The following is a 6,221-nucleotide window of genomic DNA, read 5'->3' as shown; positions in this document are numbered from 1 at the left end:
AATTTTGCACCAAGGAGTTTCTCTAATTCTACCTTGACTAGGAGAGCTATGTGAGGATACATCTTTCTCAATTTTCACTTAACTGGTTTAACACTTAGAGCTATGGATAAGTGATGCATAATAAGAGTAGTGTCCAACCCTGGCATATCTAAATAAGTCCATGTAAAATTGATCTTCTTTTCTCATAAGAACTTAGTCGAGGCTTCTTTTTCTTGTGATGACAAAGATTAAGCCAAATGTACCATTTGTGGAGCTTCATCCATACCCAAATTGACTGCTTGTGTTGGTTCAATAAGCACTGAAGGTATATCTTGAAAATAACTAGGGAGATGATCAAGTACCTCATCCTCAGGTGCCCTAGAGAGGTTTTCACCCTCGGATACATCCTTTCTTTTTACTTTTTTTTTTTTTTGCAGTTTTGACACTGCCACATAGTGGTTTTCATCATCAGAACTTCTATTCTTTTTATTTTGTGACTAAAGTACTTGATGTCTAGCTTTGTCATGTTGGTAGTTGGTTCATTGGTGGAAGATACTATGGGTTTAATGGCATTCAAATAGTAGGCTATCTCATAATCATTTTGAAACATTAAAAGCTCAGGTTCGTGATTGCATTGGGACCAATCAATAAAATAAGGATGAACAAGGGGTAAATCAATGACTGGTTCAAGGTTATGAATATGAATGATATCTCTAGTGACCAAAGAGTTAGAATTTGTCAAGTAACTTCCTAAACTACCTAAATCGAGATTCATCCTAGCAAGAAAATAATTGTCCACTAAGGTAACATGTGAGTTCAAATCATCTAATCCTACATGTGAATCATTGACTAACTCAGGTTGAGAACTATATGTATGAACAACATCAATATCCATATCAATTGTAGAAGGCTCTGAGAGGGAGTCCCATTCATACTCATTGGAATGTATTTTTGGATCTCGACTAGGATGCTTACACCATGAAGGCTTAGGATACCTAGATGTGGAAGCCTCAATATCATCAAGGGTCACACTCTCTTGTTCTAAATTTGCAACTATCTCATGAGATACTGGACTATCTGGATCTCCCCAAAGGAGATTAGTAGAAGGGACCCAATATTCACACATATCTTGCTGATTTTCCAAATTAGGTATGTACTCTTGTTCTTCTTCACTATTTGACTTATCAAGGATAGGAGCAACATTCTTATTGTGATTCGCATATCCTAGGCCAATCGGTTTCTCAGACTTGTGTCCAAAAAGACCATGTTCAAATGGTTCGGCTCTAGCATCCAATCTATTACTAAGAGGGCCATGTCTAGGATAGTCCATCTTCTTAACAAAAGTACAACCTCTTCCATAAGCTTTAGGAGAGGGAGTGAAGTTCTCATTGTGCATATACTTTTCTTCTTTATAAATCCAATCTCTAACAACCACATCTTCTTTCTCATCTTGAATAGGCACTGACTACTATAAAAATGTGTCAAATAATGTCATAGCTGAGGAAGGTTTCATCTCTTATGAAGATTTACCATAAGACCTAGGTGAAAATGGCAATGCTATGAGGGAGTTGAGTTGATATCCCCCCCATGCCAAGGTCTATGGATTTGAACTTGTCTTTACATTCAGCTAAACTTTCATCAAAATCATCTGCTTCTCTATTGAGGGGAACATGAGTACTTGCTGAAATTGAGTTAATAGACAAAGTATTATCCCTAGGTATACAAATCTATGTTCCATTGTAAGGGAACTTAACACGCTGATGATAGGTAGATGTTACTACTTGTATATCATGAATCCATGATCTACCAAGTAACATATTGTACACAAGGGGTCCAACATCAATTATTTGGAATAAAATATCTCTTTTAATAGGACCAATCCTAACGGGAAGAATGACCAACCCCTTTGAACTTCTCTCTGCCTCACCATAAGCTTTGATAATAATCTTCCTTTTGGTATCAATAACTTGTTCAAAATAACCTAATGTCTTTAAAAGACTCAAAGAACAAATATTAAGCCCAAGAACCCCATCTATCAACACATGCCTAACACGAGTTCTATGGATCATGACCTCAATATGAAGGGCAAGATTGTGTAGATGGCTCAAATATTTATCATCTTCCTCCTCCAAAAAGGAAAGGTAATGAGGGCTAGCAATATGATTAACCATGTTCTAGAATTGGTTGACATCTAAATTGTTGGGGACATTCACCATGCACAAAGCATCCTCAAGGACTTGTTTGTGTCTCAAAGACAACTCTAAAAGCTCAAAGATTGAAATTTGAGCAAGGTTTCTTTACAATTGATCAATAAGATTATAATTAAACCTAGGATTAACCACTAGTTTTGAAGGAACATACTTGGATTGACTTGTTTTGGCTTACTTGGTTGGTTTGAACTAGGTCCTTTAACCATAAGGGGACCTTGACTTCGCGTAACAACATTGAGACTTTGGGAAGACACTTGCTTAGGTTTACTTGATTGGTTTGAATTGGGTCCTCTAATGGCAAGAGGACCTTGAGATGACTCTCTAGAGTGCTCACCCCTTAGCACCAAAACAGGTTTTTCACCAAGGATAGGAGAGCTCAAGTTTAAATCATAACCACTGGGATCTTTATCTTCCATCATGTTGACACTTTCTTCTACAACCTCAAGCATATTGATAACATTTTATGCATTTGCATAAGTGTAATTGATTATAGCCTTGCCATTCTTAGGTTGGGAAGCTTCCCCTTTCTCATACTTGGGCAAAGGCTCTTTGAACATTGTGTGATCGACATTGGTATTTAATCCATCTATTTCAAGTTTTACATTCTCTATAATATATTGAACAATATGCTTAAATCTCCCATAGTTTTCAATATCGTGTCCAATGCCATTGTGACATTTGCAATAGGCCTTCTCATCCTACTACCATGGCTTAACTTTAGGTATACAAAACTTTGCAACATCATAAGGGTGAACAAGATTATGAGCAAGGAGCTTCATGAATATCTATTCATATGACTCACCCAATTGTGTAAAGTTATGTTTCTCTCCTTTAGGCCTTTCTTGATATCTTGGCTTGTGATTTTGTTGATTGGCACTAGAAAAATGGAGAAAAACTTGGTCTTTAGGCTTAGAGGAATCCACAACTCCATCATTAACCACTTGTTTTTCCTCATTCCAATATGTGTTCTTTCCTTTATCCTTGTTATTGTTGTTGTTATTCTGACCATTGTTGTTGTTGTTTCCATTTTTTGTCAAAATACCTTGCTCTCTCAAAACATCCTCAATTCTAAATGTGGCTTCAACCATGGTATCAAAGGACTCAAAAACCATTTCTTGACTTCATACTTCATCTCAAGAACCATGTTACTAATGAGGAATTCAATATTTTCTTTCTCAAGAATAGTCCTAGAATAGCAAGAGCACTGTCATCTCTATCTTTGCAAGAAAGTAACAGAGGATTCTCCTTGATTTTGCTTTCTGTGACATAAGTCCAATAACGAGACAAATCATGAAAGATTGTATGCAAAGTGTTGAACAAATATTTGAATTAACTTAGGGAATGTCTTAACAAGAGGAGTTATATTGATAAACCATCCCATTGCTGGACACTTAAGACTCCTTGGAAATAGTATCATAAGGTATGAGTCCTCATGATGAAACTCAAAATTCATAGTATAGAACTAAGGCACATGATCATTCAGATCTCCATTTCCATCATATTTGTCATATTAGGGGATCTCAATTTTTCTAGGAAAATCTTTCATGTCAACACTCTTATCAAAAGGATTAGGACAAATTGAATCAAGTGAAAAAGAACTCTTGGGTGCTGATATTTGCTTCAACTATTTCTTCAATTGGTCAATTTCTTCTTTCATAGAGGGATCATGCTTTTGAATCCTTTTGTCTACATCAAAGTTATAAGGGACCTTAGCACTTTTGTTGATTAAATGTTGAAAGCATGCATCTCTGTTTTGTTCCATATATGCTTCCATATGTTTCTGAAAATGTGGGTCTTGTTGCATAGCCATGAAATCATAAGAATTGTGGTCAAATTTTGAGCTACCACCTCCATATTGTGAACCATGATGAGCATGTTGTGAAGGTTGTCTTGAAATAGTAGGAGGTGTTGGTCTCCTATAATCATCATGTCTTGAAGCTCTCCTTCCTCTAGGACTAGGAAATGGTGAAGGTGTTCTCCAATGTTTTCCATTTCATAAAGTCTTGGGAAGAATGAGTGGAGGAGAGTTGTTTCCATGACCAATGTGCACATTGTTGAATTTGGTGTCAAGTTGTGGAGCCACGAGAAGGTCTTGTGCTTCTTGATTGGCTTTCCTTTCTATCTCAATCATAACTTGTCTTTCTTCCTCTAGGCATATAAATTGTTCTTCCTTCTTAACTTGTTCCTCTAGAAGGGATTTTCTCTCACATTTAAGTACTTTGAGTTCATCACATGCATAACCTAAAGGTGTCATGAGCGGTGTACACGGTCTTGACTGTCTAAATTGGTTACCAATAAATGTTGCATTCACACGACTGCTACAAGGCTCACTAATTTGATCATCATATTGGGATTTCTCTTCTTGATAGGTGTAATTCTTACCTTTCTTAGCCCTTTGATGTGCATCCAAATAGCTATCCTCAATATGGGGTGAGGTTGGTCTATTTTCACAAGCGAGGTCACCACTCAAAAGGTCAACATAGTATTCACCACTTTGATTCTTCTTTTATGGAGCCATTGTAAAATTCATATCCATATCTGAGTGAGGTGATGCTAAGGGTGTACTCAACTCAATATGGTCACTACTAGGGTCAAATAAAGCTTCTGGAATATTCTCAGGCGATTGAACAAACATAGGTTCTTTTCCCTTACATCTTTGACTAGTTTGAACCAAAGGTAATTGTTTAGAGATGACTTGAGGTCACTTTCCTTGATCTACTTGATATCTTATTGTAACTAACATGGAAGAACAGGTACTAGATGATAGGATAACCCTAAGAAACATTGGTACTAAACTAGGATAGTACAAGCACTCACTTGTCCAAAAGAGATGTGATAAGATAGAATTTTGCAATAGGCATAAATCAACACTGTCATAGAGGTGCCCACAAATTTGGGTGAATACCCTAGCACATATGGACTAGGAGGATAATTTACCCAAACTATAAATAATTAAAATTGAATTTTTATAAAAGTGGATGGACAAGAGATTACTAAGACTCTCCAAGCATAATATCAAAGAATCCAAAGATATATCTTTCTCAACAAGGAAAATCTCTAACTCACTGACTCCAAACAAGGTCACTTGTGAAATCAAACATCACTAATTCAAGGGGTCAAAGCACAATAACCCAAGTTGCAAACAAGCTCCTAACAATGGGGTAAGTAGCCTAATATGAACCAGATCAACCTAGGGAGACTAGAAATAACAGGATAGCAAAGTAGTTTGATCATAAAGTCTCGACTTAAGAACTTAGATTTTATTTTTTTTAAATATCAAACTAGGTGTGATAAATTTTGAATCATGAACTAGGCACACAACACAAAAATCAATAATTTAAAGAAAACATCTTTAAACAATGAGCAAGGGACAAAGCAACCTTGCACATGAACAATAATAGTGTTGTATCAATCTAATCCCTAGAACCACCATTGTGTATGTTCTCAAAATATTTTCCAATCATGCATATGGTCCTAGAAATTTTTTTTGGAAGCACTATGGTTCTTAGTAATGTTCAACTTTGCAGCTTTTGCAATCTAGAGTGAGAGAAATCCAATCCTGCTGCACCAGGGTTTTTACATATTTTAAGAATTTAATCAATTGGAAATACTGAGGAGATTTGACAACCCAACAAAAGACTACACCTGTGAGGATTTTCCCTACAAGGACATTTATATAGCGGATGCTACTACCACATCAAAAATGACATTTATTGCTTGAGGTTTCATCGGCATAGTTGACACAATAAAGGGAATGTCCACTGTGGTTAATCCTCTCTAATCAAAGAAAACTCACAAAGTTATACCACATGTAGAATTTGTTTGGATTCAAGGGTTCCAAGTTTCTGATGTGCTCAAAAGGGAATAGAGCATACTCTTCTAGCTTCTTCACCTTACCCAAACATAGCAATCAAGATTCTTTGACATACTAATTCAAAATCACCTCACCAAATTTTTAGAAAAGCCAACAAAAAATATCACCAATCTCAAAAGAGAAAGTACTAATGAATGTTGAGGACAAAACCAAGCGAA

This window comes from Cupressus sempervirens, chromosome 1, assembly GCF_028749045.1.
Source record: "Cupressus sempervirens isolate cs-2001-9-10 chromosome 1, ASM2874904v1, whole genome shotgun sequence".
In the NCBI taxonomy this organism is placed as follows: Eukaryota; Viridiplantae; Streptophyta; class Pinopsida; order Cupressales; family Cupressaceae; genus Cupressus; species Cupressus sempervirens.
The sequence above is the reverse complement of the archived record's forward strand: the minus strand, read 5'-3'. Positions refer to the sequence as shown.